The sequence below is a fragment of the Orycteropus afer genome, unplaced genomic scaffold (genome assembly GCF_000298275.1).
Source record: "Orycteropus afer afer isolate SDZICR_OR568_19922 unplaced genomic scaffold, OryAfe1.0 scaffold00414, whole genome shotgun sequence".
NCBI classification, from domain to species: domain Eukaryota; kingdom Metazoa; phylum Chordata; class Mammalia; order Tubulidentata; family Orycteropodidae; genus Orycteropus; species Orycteropus afer.
In genome coordinates this window covers 2,909,999-2,930,689 of record NW_006922001.1, presented here as the reverse complement: position 1 = coordinate 2,930,689, position 20,691 = coordinate 2,909,999, and positions in this window count along the sequence as shown.

Genomic DNA, 20,691 nt, shown 5'->3' with positions numbered 1-20,691 from the left:
CATAAATTGAGAAGGAGAACCTTCATTACTTGCTTTGTCTTTTTCTTAGATGTATATTCTTCAAGTTAGCTTTTCACAGAGCTAGATTTGATCCCTGACTATGTAAAAGGTATAAGGGGTAAGAATACATATAATCTATCCTAGTTATTGATTCATACTTTTATTGGCTATGCAAAGGCATTTGATTGTGTGGCTCATGACAAATTATGGATAACATTGAGAAGAAAAGGGATTCCCAAACACTTGATTGTACTCACGAGGAACCTGTACCATGACCAGGAGGCTGTCATTCTAATGGAAAAAAAGGGACACTACATGGTTTAAAATCAAGAATAGAGTGTGTCAGGAATGTATCCTTTTCCCACACTTACCCAATCTATAAACTGAGCAAATAATCAGAGAAGCTAGACTATCTGAAGAAAAATGTAGCATCAGGATTGGAGGAAGAATCATTAACAACCTGAGATACTCAGACAATACAACTTTGCTTGCAGAAAGTGAGGATGACTTGAGGCACTTACTGATGAAGGTTGAAGAATACAGTCTGCAGTATGGATTATGTCTCAATATAAAGAAAACAAAAATCCTCACAACTGGACCAATGAGCAGCATCACAATAAATGGACAGAAGATTGAGGTTGTCAAAGAATTCACATTGCTTGGTTCTACAACCGAGGCCAATGGAAGCAGCAGTCAGGACAGTAGACAACATGTAGCATTGGGAAGGTCAAGTGCGAAAGAACTGTTTCAAGTGCTGAGGAACAAGGATGACTCCTTGAGGACTAAGGTGTCCCTGACACAAGCCATGATATTTACAATTGCCTCGTATGCATGTGAGATCTGGACAATGAATAAGGAAGGCCAAAGAAGAGTTGATGCTTTTGAGTTGTGGCATTGACGAAGAATGCTAAATGTACCATGGACTGCTAAAAGAACTAATAGATCTGTCCTGGAGGAAGTGCACCCAAAATGCTCCTTAGAAGAGAGAATGGCCAGACTTTTTCTCACCTATTTTGGCCATGTTGTCAGAAGGGACCATTCCCTGGGGAAGGATGTCATGCTTGGTAGGGTGGAGGGTCGACGAAAGAGGGGGAGGCCTTCAACGAGAAGGATTGACATAATGAGGGATCATGGAGCTGGCGCGGATCGGGCAGTGTTTCGTTCTGCTGTGCATGGGGTCACTGAGTTGGAAATGACTCGATGACACCTAACAACAGCAACAGTTATTGATGGAATAAATATGTCAATAAACCAGTATAGATCATAGGAATCAGAGAAGCTAGAATATATGAAGAAAGAGGCATCAGGATTGGAGGAAAATTCAATAACAACCTGCAATATGCAGATGACACAACCTTGCTTACTGAAAGTGAAGATGACTTAAAGCACTTAGTGATGAAGACAGTATTAAGTATGGATTACACCTCAAAATAAAGAAAAAAAGAATCCTCACAACTTGTCCAATAAGCAAAATCATGATAAATAGAGAAAAGATTGAAACTGTCAAGGATTTAATTTTACTTAGATCCACAATCAATACCCATGGAATCAGCAGTCAAGAAATTACGTGACCTATTGCACTGGCCAAGTCCATTGCAAAAGACATTTTTGAAGTGTTAAAAAGCAAACACTAAGGTCCTTCTGCCCATGCCATAGTATTTTCAATAGCCTCATTTGCATGTGAGAGCTGGACAGTGACTAAGGAAGACTGCAGAATAATTAATGCATTTGAATTATGGTGCTAGTGAAGACTATTGAATGTGCCATGGACTGCTAGAAGAATAAACAAATCTATCTTGGAAGAAGTACAACAGAGTACTCCTTAGAAGCTAGAACATGCAGACTTCATCTATCATAATGTGTTCATGTTATTAGAGAGGGCCAATCTCTGGAGAAGGCTATCATGCTTGGTAAAGTAGAGGGTCAGTGAAAAAGTGGAAGACCCTCAATAAGATGGATTGACACAGTGTCTGTGATGATGGGCTCAAACATGGAAATGATTGTGAAGACCAGGCGGTGTTTTGTGCTGTTATACATAGAGTCACTGTGAGTTGGAATCAAATTTTTGGTACCCAACAACAACAATATCCCAATTTAATGAAACTCTACATGATTTCTGAGTGAAATCCTAATAAATATTAAGATACAAATGCTTCTGTCTAATGATGTGGAATTTTACTAATTCAGCACTTAAGTATGTCACGTGATTGAAACAACCCTCATGAGTGATATCAGGTGCCATCATGTGAGTGAATAAATCATATAACATTTTGATCAATTATGATGATATTTCTAGAGATACATCATCCACTTCATTTCCTAACAACAGTGATGTAACTTATTTTTAATATAACAGATAATTGACTGTTATTTTCTAAAAAATATTCAATTAAAATATGATGTCTCATTAATAATGGATTATGTATTGAGCATTTAGAGATTGTCAGGCACTGAATAAGCCTTGTACATAGTTAAATTTTTTAATCTCTGCAATAGCACTATGGAGGGGGGCATGTTATGATTTTTCCCATCATTAATATAATGATATAAAAATTTAGATAAGTTAAGTAATAATTTGGTAAATGTCACTGAGTTGCAAAAAACTAGGATAGACACCAGACTCTGTATTGTAACTACAACAATATATTTACTTCACATAAGACACCAGAGAAGCATTCAGAGTTATTTAAAGAGAAATAACATCCCTTTTAATTTACTATCCATTCATCTATCAATGAGCACTTACTTGACGAAATTTAGATAATCAGTTTTACCGTTATTTTTAAGCATTTCAACCTAGGCCCCAAAACCCTGTGAGCTGGAATCAAATTGACTCATAGAGACCCCCATATGGTTTCAAGGCTGTAAATCTTTATAGAAATAGATTGCTTCCTCTTCTTCCCACAGAGCTGCTGATGTGTTTGAACCACCAACTTTCCATTTAGCAGCCAAATGTCTCACCCAATGCACCATCAGAGTTCCTTCAGCTTAGACATTACTCTTTATTATAAGCAGTGTGTTGTTAGCTGCCATCAATTTGGTTCTGACTCATGGTGACCCTTTGTACAACAGAGCAAAACACTGCCTGGTCCTACACCATCATTACAATCCTTGATATGCTTGAAGCCATCATTGAGTCAATCCATCTATTTTTGGGATCTTCCCATTTTTCTCTGATCCTCTACTTTACCAAGCATGACATCCTTCTCCTTTCTGACAACATGATCAAAGTAAGTGACACGAAGTCTGGCCATTCTTGTTTCTAAGGAGCATTCTGACTGCATTTTTTCCAGGACAGATTTGTTCTTTCTTAGGGCAGTCCATGATATTTTTAGTACTCTTTGTCAACACCACAATTCAAAGGCATCAATTCTTCTTCAATATTACTTACTCATTGTCCAGCTTTCACATGCAGATGAGGCAATTGAAAACACCATGGGTTGGATTAGGGGTACCTTAGTTTTCAAAGTGACACATTTGGTCCTTAACACTTTAAACACTTCTTTTGCAGCAAATTTTCCCAATTCAATACAATGTCTGATTTCTTGCCTGCTGCTTCCAGTGGCGTTGATTGTGGATCCAAGTAAAATGAAATCCCTGACAACTTCAATCTTTTTCTCCATTTATCATGAATAAACTCTGTAGTATATTGATTTCAATCTCAGGCTCCAGAGAAAGACTTTCTGAATTCTATCCCTAGATCCTCTATTTAGCAGTTTTCTTAAAATAATGAAATTTTCTATGTTTCAGTTTACTCCATAACAAATGACAATAATATAGTACAAATCTTATAAATTTGAAGTGACGATTTATTAAGAAGAATATTAGACATGTAGTGAAAAATTAGGAACTCTGGTAGCATAGTGCCTAAGGCATTTGACTGCTAACCAGAAGGCTGGAAGTTCAAACCTACCAGCCACTCCTCAGAAGGAAAGTTGGGCAATCTACTTCTGTAGTGATATTGCTTCGGCAACCCAAGGAGGGGTGGCTATGAGTCGGGGCCAACTCTATGGAACATAACAACAACAGCAGTAAAAAATGAGGAAATATTAGATATTATAATTTTGTGTAATAAAGACGGATAAGAATTTACTTATATGTCATTAAAAAATGGCAGAATTTAAAGTAAAACCAATAAAAATAGCTACCTACAGGAGTAGTGAGACTTTCAGTTATAAGTTTTTATATAGTTTTAACTTCAAGTCATGTAAACAGTTATTGGAGTCCCACAAAACCTAATTTTTTTTACATTCATTTGTTACAAAATCTAATTTTCCCTATAAACACTAGGATATTTTTCTAACCTATGCAATACTTTTTTTTTCTTTGTTCTATAACATTTTAAAGAGGTCTTTTGCAGCAGATTTTTCCCAATGCAATACGTAATTCATCATTTGATTTCTTTTTTTTTTTATATGCAATACTTTTTTATAATCTATTTAATTTTTGTGAATCATCTATTATAAAGAAACATTTTATAGACAGGCAAATAGTAAAGTCATGTTACGTTCATAGTTCTTAGCAACACATAATAAATAACAGAGAAAAAAAAACTGAACATAACACAACAGAACTGAAAAAGACATGATATTTAGCAGTTCAAACCCACAAGCCACCCTTTGGAAGGAAGGTTGGGCAATCTACCTCTGTAATGACACTACCGGGGAAATGCAAGGAGGGGTCGCTATGAGTGGGGACCAACTCCACGGCAGTGGTTTTTTTGGGTAACAAGGTAATGTTATTAAAATAAAATAAAATAAAAAATGCCACAACAAAAGTCAGTGAATGATATTAGAATGGACTTCCATAAGTTGTTGCTACTGTTAGGTGCTGTTAAGTCGATTCTAATTCATAGTGACCCTCTGTACAAGGGAACAAAACACTGCCCAGCCCTGCACCGTCCTCACAGTGATGGGCTTGAGCCCATCCTGGCAGTCAGGGTCAATCTATCTCAGTGACGGTCTTCTATTAGGTTGATTGCTTTTAAAACTGTGGATGATATCTTGTACAGCTTTGAGGAATGATGAACTCTACGGGCAGAAAAAGGAGCTCTGGTAGCATAGTGGCTAAAGCACTTGACTGCTAACCAGAAGGCTGGCGGTTCAAACCCACCAGCCACTCCTCGGAAGGAAGGTTGGGCAATACTACTTCCGTAGTGATACTGCCTCGGAAACCCAAGGAGGGGTCGCTATGAGTCGGGGCCTACTCGACGGCACATAACAACAACAACACGGGCAGAAAAACACAAAGAAACTTTTTAACTTTTGTAAGATGTGAGGAAATTGAACCAGATGCCTAAATAATGAGCAAATAAGAACAAAAAGATAAATGTCATTGAAAACAAAGGAGCTAAAACCAAGCTCCAGTACCTTAATATTTATTTGCACATTTGTGAAAGGAAGGCTGACAATGTCTTCTCCATATCATCAGAGGCATAAACCAAAGTAAGTCTACTGGAGGGAGGAGAGATTTTAGCTAAATACAAAAATAACAAAATAAAACAGCTCCTTGATTTTCATGAAGAAGAGAGGTTGTCCTGCAAATCCTTGATATCACTATATAGAACCACACATGATGGATGTTGGCTGAAAGTGAATAATAACAGAAATATGTTTACTTGTGTTTTATTGAGTATGCAAAAGCATTTGACTGTGTGGATCATAACAAATTATGGATAACATTGAGAAGAATGGGAATTCCTGAGCACTTAATTGTGATTATGAGGAACCTGGACATAGATCAGGAGGCTGTCCTTCAAACAGAACAAGGGGTACTTCATGGTTCAAAATAAGGAAGGGTGTTTATCAGGGTTGTATCCTTTCACCATACTCACTCAATATGTATGCTGAGTAAATAATCCAAGAAACTAGACTATATGAAGAAGAATGTGGCATCAGAATAGGAGGAAGACTCATTAATAACCTGTGAAATGCTCATGACACAATCTTGCTTGCTGAAATTGAAGATGACTTGACGCACATATTGGTGAAGATTAAAGACTACAGTCTGCAGTATGGATTACAGCTCAAAGAAAATGAAAATCCCCCCAACTGGAGCAATAAGCAGCATTAAGATAATGGAGGAAAGGCCAAAGTTCTCAAAAATTTCATATTACTTGTTTCCACAATCAATGCCCATGGAAGTAGTAGTCAAGAAATCAGATGACATATTGCACTAGGCAAATCTGCTGCAAAAGGCCTCTCTAAAGAGCTGAAGAGTAAAGATGTCTCTTTGAAGATGAAGGTGTGCCTAAACCAAGCCATGGTATTTTCAGTCACCTCCTATGCATTTGTAAGCTAGACAATGAATAAGAAAGACCAAAGAAGAGTTAATGCTTTTGAGTTGTGGTGTTGGTGAAGAATATTGAAAGTACCATGGATTGCCAGAACTAACAAATCTGTCCTAGAAGAAGTGCAGCTGGTCTGATCCTTGGAAGCCAGAATGGCTGGTTTTTGTCTCACCTAGTTTGGTCATGCTATCAGAAGGGACCATTCCCTGGAGAAGGAGATCACACTTGGTAAAGGGAAGGATCAGCAAAATAGGGGAAGTCCCTCAAGGAGATGGATTGACACAGTGGCTACAATGATGGGCTCAGGTACAGCAAGATTTGTGAGGCTTGCACAGGACTGGGCAGTGTTTTGGTTTGTTGTAAGTGGGGTGGCTATGACTCAGAGCTGCCTCGGCAGCACCTAACAACAACAACAACAGTATAGCAAAGAAAATCCTATTCTCAAGTGGGATTATCACCACGGGTATGGGGGCAAAGATTTTCAACATATATTTTAGGGAACAACATTCAATCCTTAACAATATTCAATTACAACAACTATCAATGATTCCAAATGTGTGAAACATAGCATATCAAGAACATTCTCCAATTTTGGTTTCAGTATGACAGGCATTCATATTACTTGGTTCTATAATCAGCGTCAATGGAAGCACCAGTCAAGAACATCAGAAGATGTATTGTGTTGGGCAAATCTGTTGCAAAAGACCTCTTTCAAGAGTTTAAGAGCAAGGATATCTTCCTGAAGACTAACATGCACCTAACTCAAGCCATGTTATTTTCAATCGACTCATATGGATTTGAGAACTGGACAATGAAAAAGGGAGACCCAAGAGGAGGTGATGCTTTTGAGTTGTGCTGGCAAAGAATGCTGAAAGTACCATGGACTGCTAAAAGAATTTAAAAAGAATCTATCCTGGAAGAAGTGCAGCCGGAATGCTCCTTGGAAATGAGAATGGCCAGACTTTGTCTCACCTACTTTGGTCATGTTGTCAGAAGGGACCATTCTCTGGAGAAGGATGTCATACTATAAAGTGGGGGGTCAACAAAAGAGGGGAAGGACCCCAACAAGATGGATTGACATGGTGCTGCAGGGATGGGCTCAGGTATAGTAGGGATCGTGAGGCTGGAACAGGACTGGCAGTGTTTCATTCTGTTGCACATGGAGTCACTATGAGTCAGAGACAACTTGACAGCACATAACAACAACAACAACAACAACAACACAACATAACAGCCACTGTAAACTTAAATTTGTCTATTTTGAAATTATTTCTTCTAGGTCAAATGAGTTTATTTTGAATGGCCAAAGCTAGTTTATGCTGAATGAAAGTCACCCTAAATTTCTAAACTCCAACTGCCACTTTTCTTGTCTGGAGTCTATGAGGCCTGATATTATGTTAAATGAACTTTGAGGTACACAGTCTCAATTTATTTTTTTTAAAAAAATATTCTGTAAGTCAAAATTAACTGCTAAAATTTGTATTTCCCAGTCAATTATAACTTAAGACACTGAGTCCCCCAAACACTCTTACACACCTAATAGTCACTGAAGTTTTCTTTTCTCACCCTCATCAACTCAGGACACAGATCTGAAAGGGAAATGATCACGTAAATTCGACATTTCGTTCTCTTTTATTTCTGCCTCCTATACCTCTACATGCTAGTAGAGGTATTATTTTAGCAGAATAACTCATCTTTCTCCTGTGGAGAGGCTGGTAGGTTCAAATAGTTGACATTTTGGTTAGCAGCCAAATGTCTTAACCATTATGTCATCAGAGGTCCTTCAAGCAATATAGAGCTCCCTTAATTTTAAAATTAACCTATTAAAATGATATTTCTGTCAAAACAATTTCAGAAAATTGCTATAGAACAATGCAACAATCTTTCAAATTCACCCACTTCCTCCACCCTCTCAATCTCCTAAAAATCTACCAGTAATTGTACTTTAATAAACATATCGTAAGACTAACAAGGAACCTATTAGGATACATGGTATACAATGTGGACTTTTTTTGTTTTGAAATGATATTTGACATCCTAATTTTGCTTTGGATGGAAGAAAATAAAAAGTAGAAAGCAAGAATAAAGCAGTGCTGATTAAAACAACTCATTATTCTCCCCTCTAAGCTACAAAACAGCATTTGCTCTGATTTATTCTTATCCACCTGATCACAGAAAAACTGACTTTGTAAAATGCTTACTTTTTATGAGTGTCATCTGCTTTGCCAATAGTTCTCATTGTCGATAATACTGCCACATTTTACAACTGCAAGAGGCACATTTCATATTGTATTAAAAAAATGTGTAGTGCATATTCTGCTTGAAAGGATAGATGATTAATTTTGATGGATAATTGATTTTATTCTAAATAGCCTACTATTGTTGTACTGACAATACCATATGTTCTCATTAGTCAAAATTCTCAAATGCCAGCTATGTAAATGTGTTAAATTTTGAATAGCAATGCTTGGGGAACTGTTAGCAACATTATAATCCCAGGTGAACCCTTATCCCATTATGACAATAGAAATGCTTGGTAAATTATAACAATTAAAGTAAAAGGCTAATTCAAAAGAAAAGGATAGCCTCAGGTACCAAATTAAGAATAAAGAAATCCAGAGTTTTAAGACAAAAGATGACTTTGCAGTTTCCTATGAGGGTTTCAGGGCAATACATGCCCTTAGAGAAGGCTCTGGATTTCTAATGCTCACATTAAGACATGAAGAGTGTTACTGAGTCTACATGAGTTGCACAGTCAAAAACAAGAAAACACACACACACACACACACAAAATCAAACCCACTGCCACTGAGTTAATTCTGACATACAGAGACTCTATAAGACAGAGTAGAACTGCCACCATCGCATTTCCCAGGCTGTAAACTTTTATTTTAGCAGAATAACTCATCTTTCTCCTGTGGAGAGGCTGGTAGGTTCAAATAGTTGACATTTTGGTTAGCAGCCAAATGTCTTAACCATTATGTCATCAGAGGTCCTTCAAGCAATATAGAGCTCCCTTAATTTAGGATCAAAAACAAACACCTCTTCCCAGCAGCTTGGACAAAGTATAATTAAGTTTGTAGTATGGGAGTTCTAGTAGCATAGTGCCTAAGGCACTTGACTGCTAACCAGAAGGCTGGCGGTTCAAACCCACCAGCCACTCCTCAGAAGGAAGATGGGGCAATCTACTTCCGTAGTGATACTGCTGCCTTGGAAACCCAAGGAGGGGTTGCTATGAGTTGGGTCTTCTTTAACCGCCAGTCTTCTGGTTAGCAGTCAAGTGCCTTAGGCACTACGCTACCAGAGCTCCCATTATATGAACGTAGAGAGACCATTTTGATTCCAGGAAAAGCCAATGGCTCGAAGCAGCTAAGTATAAAAGAAGCTAGGTACATAGCTTATGAAGAAAAGAGAAAGGAGAAATGTAGATCAACCATAGGCTAATTTCAACATGACTCATCATATTCTACCTACCCCCTTTTACTAAAGTCAACTTATTATCAGGTCACATGATTGTCTCTGGCCTTCCTATAGTCATATCTATTGAAATTAGTATATTGAAATTAACAGTATAGTATATTGAAATATATCTTCAGAAATTAACAGCAGTATATTGACAGAGAACTTCCAGAAATGTGAGCGGGTTTTAGGAGAGCATGTGGAATGAGGGATATCAATGCTGATGTCACATGGATCTTGGCTCAAAGCAAAGAATACCATAAAGATATTTACTGTGTTTTATTGAGTATGCCAAGGCATTTGATTGTGTGGATCACAATACATTATGGATAACATTGAGATGAATGGGAATTCCAAGACACTTGATTATACTCATGAGGAACCTGTACATAGACCATAAGACCATCGTTCAAACAGAAAAAGGGGACACTGCATGATGTAAAATCAAGAATGGAGTGCATCCAGGTTGTATCCTTTCACTATACCTATCCAATATGATGCTGAAAAAATAATCTGAGAAACTGTACTATATGAAGAAGAAGGTGGCATCAGGATTGGAGGAAGATTCATTGACAACCTGTGATACATTGATGACACAATTTTTTTGCTGAAAGTGAGGATGACTTGAAGCCATTGCTGATTAAGATTGAGGAATACAGTCTGTAGCATGAATTACATCTCAATATAAATAAAAGAAGCATCGTAACAACTGGACCCATAAGCAGCAGCACGATAAATGGAGAAAAGATTGAAGTTGTCAGACTTCACACTGCTTGCTTTTACAATCGACACCAATGGAAGTAGCAGTAAGGACATCAGACAACATGTAGCACTGGGCAAATCAGCTGCAAAGGACCTCTTTCTTTCTTTTTATCTTTTATGTTTTTTTGGACCATTATTAGCAGCTGGTAGAGTAAAACAGTTTTTTTTGTTTGTTTGTTTCTTTTTTTCCCTGCAAAAGACTTCTTTTTGTTTTAATTGTGATTTGGGTGAAAGTTTACAGAGCAAATTCACTTTCCATACAGCAGTTCACTCACATATCGTCTCATGACATTGACTACAATTTATCCCAATGCAACAGCTCTGCTCTTACTTCCTCCTGATAGTTACCTCCCCTCTGTCTTCATCCCTCTATGCACTCCTGCCCCCTGAGCTCTCTCTCTGTGCATAAACAGCCCCTCTTTCTCCCATGATTGTTTTCTCCAAGGAGTGTATCTACCTCACGTACATGTTCAACTAATATGCCTGTCTTTTTTTTTGGCTGGATGCCACAGGTGTGTGTTCAATTCCAGACCTGAAAGGCAGCTAGGGACCATAGTCTCAGTGGTTCCACCAGGCTCTAACAGACCATTAAACCTGGTCTTCCCCTCTTCCCCCCCCCCAAAAGATTTTGAGTTTTGTTCCACATTGTTGACAGTAGTAACCGGGCACCATCTAGTTCTTCTGGTGTCATAGTCATATAGGCTGAGGATCACATGGTGTACCGGTTATGAGGACTAATTATTTCCATGAATCTTTGGTTTTCATCATTCCTCTTTACTCTGGACTAGGAGAGACCCATCATTGCATCTAGATGGCTGCTTTCAAGCTTTTAAGATCCTAGTTGCTACTCACCAAAGCTTGAAGTGGAGCAATGTTTTGTATAGTATGTTATGCCAATTGAGCTTGATGTCCCCTGAAACTATGGTCCCAAGCCCACAGGTTCAACTATTCAGTCCCTCCGGGTAGTTGGCTGTGACCAAGAATTGACTACAACCTTGTCCTTTGTCAGTTCTACTATACAGCTGGGAATTCTTACAGAACATACAAATACACTTGTAGAACCATTGTCTGCCAACCCTATACATGGTCTTGGATACACTCCCTGCTGCATAGACATAACTAATAGTGCATCCTGCCCACCCATCTATCTACCCGTATACCCATGTTTGCCTTCACTGACAACGCAGTACTGTATGGGCAAAAAGGTTCATCTTTGTTGTCTGTACCTCCCATGTACCACTCTATGTCTTCCTCTTCTTAAATGGCACCATGTTGTTCTCTCACATTTGGTACATTGTTCTTCTCTTCACCCAAATCAATACTTATCTCTATCTATCTAACAGTATTCCCTCCCCTTCCCTTCCACCCCTGGGAACCAACAAAGAAAATTTACTTCCATATATAAACTGTTCCTTGACATTTACAATAACAGACTAATACAATATTTGTCCTTCTGTAATTGAATTACTTTACTCAGCATAATGTCCTCCAAGTTCATCCATGTTATGCAGTGTTTTGTAGATTCTGTATTAGTCTTTAGTGTTGCATAATATTCCAGTGTATGTATGTACCACAGTTTGGTTATCCATTCCTCAGTTGATGGACACCTAGGTTGTTCCCATCTTTTGGATATTGTAAATAGTGCTGTGATGAACATGGGTGTGCATATATCTGTTGCTGTCATGTCTCTCACTTCTTTAGGATATATATGTAGTAATGGAATGGCTGGATCAAATGATATTTCTATTTCCAACTTTTGAAGGAATCACCATACTGCTTTCCACAATGGTTGTACCATTTTACAGTCCCACCAGCAGTGTATAAGAGTCCCAATCTCTCCACATCCTCGACAGCATTTGTTATTTTCTGTCTTGTTGAACTTTGCTGTTAGTGCTGGTGCAAGATGGTATCTCACTATTGTTTTGATTTGCATCTCTCTAATGGCTAATGATTGTGTGGATTTCTTCAGATGTTTGTTGGGTGCCTGAATATTCTCCTTAGTGACATGTCTATTCATGTCTTCTGCCAATTTTTTGATTGGATTATTTGTTTTTTTGTTATTGAGATTTTGGGGTTTTCTATAAATTCTAGAGATAAGTCCCTTGCCAGATAGGTGATTGCTGAATTTTCTTTCCCAATCTGTGGATTCTCTTTTTACTCTTTTGGAGAAGTTTTTGGAAGCACATAAAAATTTAATTTTTAGAAGGCCCCATTCATCTAATTTCTTTTCTGTTGTTTGTGCATTTTGGGTTATGCTTGATAGTCTGCTTATGTCACATATTTTTGTTGTTGTTATGTGCCATTGAGTCAGCCCAGACTCATAGCAACCCCTCCTTGGGTTTCCGAGGCAGTATCACTAGGGAAGTAGGAATGCCCAACCTTCCTTCCTCGATGGCACATAACAACAACAATGTCATATATTAGAGCCCCTAAATTTGCCCCTAGATTTTCCTTGAGGAACTCTACAGTTCTTGTTGTTGTTGTTGTTGTGTGCCGTCGAGTCGGCCCCGACTCATAGCGACCCCTCCTTGGGTTTCCGAGGCAGTATCACTAGGGAAGTAGGAATGCCCAACCTTCCTTCCTCGATGGCACATAACAACAACAATGTCATATATTAGAGCCCCTAAATTTGCCCCTAGATTTTCCTTGAGGAACTCTACAGTTCTTGTTGTTGTTGTTGTTGTGTGCCGTCGAGTCGGCCCCGACTCATAGCGACCCCTCCTTGGGTTTCCGAGGCAGTATCACTACAGAAGTAGGATTGCCCAACCTTCCTTCTGAGGAGTGGCTGGTGGGTTTGAACCGCCAGCCTTCTGGTTAGCAATCAAGTGCTTTAGCCACTATGCTACCAGAGCTCCTACAGTTCTAGGTTTCACATTAAAGTCTTTGATCCATCTGGAGTTCATTTTTGTGTATGGTGTGAGGTACAGATCTTGTTTAATTTTTCTGCAAATAGATATCCAGTTTTGCCAGCACATTTATTAAACAATGGATTTAATGGATTTCAGCCCTTTGTCAAAAATCAGCTGACCATAGATCGATCGATCTATTTCTGGGTTCTCAATTCTATTCTTTTGGTCTATGTGTCTGTCATTGTACAAATACCAGGCAGTTTTGACTACTGTGGCTATATAGTAGGTTTTGAGATCTGGCAGTGTGAGACCTCTTACTTTGTTCTACTTCTTCAATAGTGCTTTGTTTATCCAAGATCTCTTCCCTTTCCAAATAAAATTAGTGATTGTTTTTTCCATATCCTTAAAAAATGTTGATAGGATCTGGATTGGGAATGCAATGAATGCACAGATTGCTTTGGGTGGAATTGACATTTTCACAATGTTCAGTCTTCCTATTCACGAGCATGGTATGTTCTCCATTTATGTAAATCTCTTATGATTTCTTGAACTAGTCTTTTATAATTTTCTTTATATAGGTCTTTTGTGTCCCTGGTAAGATTTATTCTCAAGTATATATATATATTATTTTTGTTAGCTATTGTAAATAGTATTGATTTTGTTATTTCTATTTCAGCATTCTCTTTGTTATCGTAGAGGAATCCAACTGATTTTTGGATGTTGATCTTGTATCCTGCCATGATGCTAAATCTCTCAATTAGTCCTAGACAATTTTTGACTGAGTCTCTTGGGTTTTCTAAGTATAAGATCATATCATCAGCAAATAAAGATAATTTTACTTCTTCCTTACCAATTTGGATGTCTTTGATTTCCCTTTCTTGCCTTATTGCCCTGGCTAGGACTTCCAGTATAATATTAAATAGAAGTGGTGATAGGGCAATCCTTGTCTGGTTCCTGTTCACTAGGGGAATGGTTTCAGTGTCTGTCCACTGAGAATAATGTTGGTTGTTGGTTTTGCATAGATGCCCTTTATTATGTTGAGGAATGTCCCTTCTATTCCTGTTTTACTGAGAGTTTTTATCAAGAATCGGTGCTAGATTTTATCAAATGCCTCTTTTGCATCAATTGATATGATCATGTGGTTCTTTTTCTTTGTTTCCTTTATGTGGTGGATAATTTTCATTGTTTTTCTATTGTTGAACCATCCTTAAACACCTGATGTGAACCCCACTTGTTCATAATGAATAATTTTCTTGATATGTTGTTGGAGTCTATTGGCTATGATTTTGTTAAAGATTTTTGCATCTATATCCATGAATTATACTGCTCTGTAGTTTTCCTTTTGAGTGATGTTTTTGCCTGGTTTTGGTATCAACATTATGCTTGCTTCATAAAATGAGTTAGGGAGGATTCCATCCTCTTCTATGTTTTGAAATAGTTTGAGTAGGATTGGTGTCAGTTCTTCTCTGAATGTTTGGTAGAATTCTCCAGTGAAACCGTCTGGGCCAGGACTTTTTTTAATTGGTAATTTTTTGATGACCTGCTCACTTTCTTCTTTTGTGATGGACCTATTCAACTTTTTCACATCAGTCTGTGTTAGTTTAGGTAAGTGGTGTGATTCTAAAAATTTGTCCATTTCTTCCAGATTTTCAAATTTGTTGGAGTATAGTTTTCATAGTATCCTGATATTATCCTTTTTATTTCAATTGGTTCCGTTGTGATGTCACCCATTTCATTTGTTATTCATGTTATTTGTATTCTTTCCCTCTTTTCCTCTGTTAAATGTGCCAGTGGTTTGTCAATTTTATTAATCTTTGAAAAACTAACTTCTTGTCTTTGATATTTTCTATAGTCTTTCTATTCTCTGTTTCATTGATTTCTTCTTGAATCTTTCTCCTGGTGACTGTAGGCTTTTCTTGCTGCCCTTTTTCTAATTGTTGGGATGTTATTTTAAAGTGTTGATTTTGGCTCTTTCTTCTTTTTTGATGTGTGCATTTATTGCTATATTTATATATACCCAAATATTTTGGTATGTTGTGTTTTCATTCTCATTTGATTCAAGGAATTTTTCAATTTACCTTTTTTTTCTTCTCTTACCCAGTCTTTCTTAAGGAGCTTGTTGTTCAGTTTCCATGTGTTGACAATGTTCCTGTTGTTGATTTCTAATATGATAGCATTGTGATCTGAGAAGATGCTTGCAAAAAGACTTTTAATTATTATTATCATTATTTTTATTTTTACAGAGCAGAGTTTGTTTTACGTTCAACATGACATGTATATTTAGTTCCACTCCCTATTTACCATCCCCTATCTTAACCCAGTCTCTTCTGCTCCCTGCTCTGTAGCCCCCCCCCCCATGCCCTCATAGTTGTGTACTCCTGTGTATCCTGCATTTCCTCCAGGCAAATATTGCCCCTCTGATGTCCATAGGGATACATTTTCATAGAATATGTGGGTGTGTCACCCTGGGTTGAGTAGTTTGCATGTACATCTTGTTTACTATTGGTGTGAAAGCCAGTCCCTGAGAGTGAGCTTATTTCAGGCACAGAATGTGTCCCAGGGTCATAGTATTGGGGGTCTCACCAGACTCCATCTGACCAGTAATTCTGGTCATTATTGAGTTTTTGGATTTTGTTCCACGTCTTTCCATACACTCCTCTATCCAGTATCTCCAGATTTTATCCTTTCCTGAGTGGCTGGCATTAGTAGCTGGGTACCATCTATTTTTTTCTGGTGTTGAAGGCCATCATGTCCTAGGGCTGTTTGCTTCCAAATGGTCTTTTTTTTCCCCCTTCTTCTTTGCTTCCAGTGATAGGAGACCATTAGCTGCAACTTAGATGGCCACTTGAGAGCTTTTAAGAACCCAGATGCTACTCATCAATATAGGATGATGAACAAGCCTTTTATGCATTTTGTTGTGCAAATTATGTCTGGTGTCCCCCAGTACTATGGCCCTGAGTTGGTAGATCCATTGCATCTTTCAAGTGCTGAAGATCAAAGATGTCTCCTTGAGGAGTAAGGTGCACCTGGCACAAGCCATGGTATTTTCAATCACTTCATATGCATGTGAGAACTGGACAATGAATAAGGACAACTGAAGAAGAGTTGATGCTTTTGAGTTGTTGTGCTGGCAAAGAACATGAAAAGTACCATGGACTTCTAAAAGATCTAACAAATCTGTCCTGGAGAAAGTGTAGCTGGAATGCTCTTTGAAGCAAGAATATCCAGACTTCCTCTTACCTACTTTAGTCATGTTGTCAGAAGGGACCATTCCCTGGGGAAGGATGTCATGCTTGGTAAGGTGGAGGGGCAGGGAAAGAGGGGAAGGCCCTCGATGAGATGGATTGACACAGTGGCTTCTGCCATGGGCTCAAGTATAGCAAAGATTGTGGAACAGGCAGGGGACCATGCAGTGTTTTGTTCTGCTGTGCATAGGGTTGTTATAAGTAGGAGACAACTCAACAGATCCTAACAACAATAACAACAACATTTAAATTTAAATTTAGTGAACCTAGCTTCTAATAAGGAATATAAAGTTAGCTACTTTGGATAAAAGAAAAGTCACTGGCAGGATTAATTTTTAGTTAGAAATTTCCTTACAATGAATATTTGGTTTCTTGGGTAAGGAAATCTTAAAAAAAAAAAGAAAGAAAATGTCTGTTATTAACTTTCTCTTTAACAATAATAAGGATATAAATGAAAGTAAAGTGGGTACTTACTACGAGGAAGGATAATAAGTTTCAATCTGGAATGCAAGAGGAAAATAAACTATTCCAACACAAGTGAGGGGCTACAAATAAATCACTTATGAGATTGTTCTAGTTTGGAGGGCAACAACTCTCTTAAAATCCTGAGGTCTATTAAATAATAATAAAACCAAACACAGACTTCTAAATATTTTAAGGGGCAAAGATAAATTTTATGACAAATTGAAAATATTTGTAATTAAAAACCTAAACATTGTATATCAAACTTGTGGAGTTTCACTTAAGAGGTTATAGGTCAGAAATTCTCATCATAGTAAGCATGAGGCCCTCATGTCACTCCCACAGTGAAAGCAATGGAAATGACATATACTAATAGAAACATTTTTAAATTCATGAAATGGTTCTAATGTTATACAGCAAATGAAGAAACACTTAAGGAAATCTAAAATCAACTCATATTTGTTGAGAAAAAAAGGAGTCTCGGTTCTTTGAAATAACAACCATTCTCTGTCTCTGCCTCAAAGTTTAGTGAGATGAAAACTCCATTCCAGACTGGTGAAGCCAAGAACGCAGGCTTCTTCTCACATAGTTCCCAGGTGGAAATCTATCTTCCCAGGAAGGGCAGAACATCAGTATTTTTCATCTTCCCCACAGCTATCTTTTACTGAGGTAAAGTTCCAAGTGAGTGTAGCCAAGAAGTTAGGGCTCCTTCTTTCTACCTAGCCTCCACTCTTAGAACACAGTCTCTTGTGTGTGGTGATACTGAGAATACAGGGGCCCCATTGAACTTACCCTGGTTCATGCCAGGAGAGATAAGCCTAGGAGATCTGATACTTCTGTCCCCTTTCCACCAAACACTCAACTCATACCATAGGGTTGTCACTCAGAAAGAAAAGTGTTATTGTCCTCCACCACCACCACCAGTACTGTAGCTCAAAAGACTTTGTCCAGAGGGAGAAGCCATCCAAAGAACAAGTAGCTCCTAGTATCTCCCCATCAGAACTCTATTTGCAATATTTGCAACAGCAAGTGAAGAAATTCAACCTTAAGAAATAACAACAGTGATGTTTGTGGTGAATGGCAGTTGGAAGGAAAATGGTAGTTTGATTGGAAAGTTAGGCTAAACTGTTGGTTGAATAATATGGCGGAGAGAATTAGAGGTATCTTTACAAGGTAGCCTCCTGGTGTTAGAACAAATATTAAACACTGACCTCGGGAACTATTTATTCAAAAACAGAAACCAAAACAAACTCACCACCATCTAGTCAATTACAATTCATAGTGACCCTATAGGACAGGGTAGAATTGCTCGATAGCATTTCCAAAGCAGTAAATCTTTACAGAAGCAGACTGCCTCATCTTTGTCCTGCAGAGCAGCTGGGGTGGTGGACTTTTGTGGCTAGCAGTCCTGTATATTCACCACAGCGCCACCACAGCGCCATTCAATGGAGCTCTTAATTTATCTGAGCAGCCTGTAGGGCAATTTATGATTCAGTGCGTTGTTAAAAAAAAAAAAAAAAAATTATGGTGTCACAATGCCTAAGGCATTTGACAGCTCACCAGAAGGCTGGCAGTTCAAACCCATCAGCCTCTGTGTGGAAGGAAGATGGGGAAATATGCTTCCACAGAGATTTACCACCTTGGAAACCCACTAAGAGTTGGAGACTATTAGATGACAATGAGATTTTTTCATTTGTTAGCATTCATAAAAACAGCAGAACAGTCAGCCAGCAATTAGTGGAATTTAGTGACTGAGTGTAGTCAGGGAAACAGACATCAAAGAGTGCCCTGACAAAACCACAAGCATTCCAGGGGACTGTGGACATTCCCAAGGCTGTGCGCTCTGAGGAAAGCATCAAAGCTTCAGGTTGATCATCAGTAAAGTAAAGGATAAGATAAAGTTAATATACACACACAAGTAAAAATGGTTGGCAAATATATTAATAAACTGGATTTGGATTTGTCAATATGTATTAATCTCAAAACTACAATGAACAATGAAAATGAAGTATATTTGAATATGAACAAAATTCAGAAAAATAATTATTAACGCATTTTAAAGAGAAATGTGATTCGGCAAGAATATAACAAGGGTAAAAGAGCTCTGGTTGTGTAATGGGTAAAACATTAGGCTGCTAATGAAAGTGTCAGTGGTTCAAATCTGCCAGCTACTCCTCAGAGAAAGATTAGGCAATCTGCTCCATAAAGATTTACAGCACTGGAAACCCTATGGGGTTACTATGAATCACTTTGATGGCAGTAGGTATCATAAGTGTAAAGAGCCCTGGTGGCACAGTAGTTAAAGCGCTAGGCTACTAACCGAGAGGCCAATGATTCAAACCCACGAGTTCCTCCACAGCAAACAGATGTGGCAGTTTGCTTCCACAAAGAATTACAGCCTTAGACACTTCATGAAGCAATTCTACTCTGTCTTGTAGGGTTGCTATTAGTTGGAATTAACTTGATGGCAGTACTTCATTTTAAATAATTTATAAATGCTCTGTTACTTTTCATATTTCTCTTTACATTTTAACTGCTACACAATTAGAGACTTGATACATTTTGCAGAATGAACTACTAATTGACTATAAGAACTGCCATAGAAAACTAGGTTCATTATATTAAAAAGAATACAATGAAGGGATAAAAACCAGGATATAAGGACATCTAACAGAAATCGGAGTCAATGAAAACTTTTTCCCACACACATCAACAAATAATTTCCCTGAAATTATAAATTAATAAAGCTGACATAAGAAACAGGAAACAAAAAAAATCAGAGAAGTCTTAGCATCATTGGAGAAATTAACTCAAGTTTTCCACCCACAAAGAACTCTTAAAGACTAGTGACTGGAGCGCACTTTTGAGAGTAACTGGTAATACATGTAAAGTACAGCATGTGTATTTTCACACTAGCAATTCCATACACAGATATAAGCCTCAGATAATTTATTCCATAAATGCAAAGAAGTCATGAGAATGACCATTCAATGCAAAAGTTCTAATTAACAACAGAGTGGAAATTTTAGAAAGCTCTATCAAAAATAGAATGATAAAAGTATGGAATTTTATAACTAAGGTAAAGTAAATGACTCGACAGCAGTGAGTTCAGTTCTTCTTTTTACTGGAAGGTAAATGTTCTGGTTACTGAGTTCTGCTTTGACAGAAATGTAACACAAATGGGATGGCTTGAACAAACAGGAGTTTATTCTCTCACAGTTTGGAGGCTTTAAGTCCAAGTTCAAAGTGTCAGGTTTTAGGGGCTGTGTAAAAGCTCCTCAACCTTGGGCTTCAGCTCTGCCTCTTGCTTCCAGCCCATTGAAGCTAGAGGCATCTCTTCACTCAGGAAGCTACTGGGTGCTGAGGCTATCAAACCCAAGGTCAATAAATAAAATGGCACAGTCCCGGCATTACCAAACCACATGGCAGGCCATTAATTCAAGTCCATTGTAAGTCCCAAGGTCGGCAGAGCATGGCAGGCTGCTGAACAGCGACATGGCTACATGCAGGGTCCAAGTGTTCCATAAGCTAGAGACCATTCCCAAAGCTGCTCCTTATATACAGGAAGCAGACCATGTACCCAAAGGCAGCTACTCAGCTGCTCACAGCAGAGTCCACCATGGAT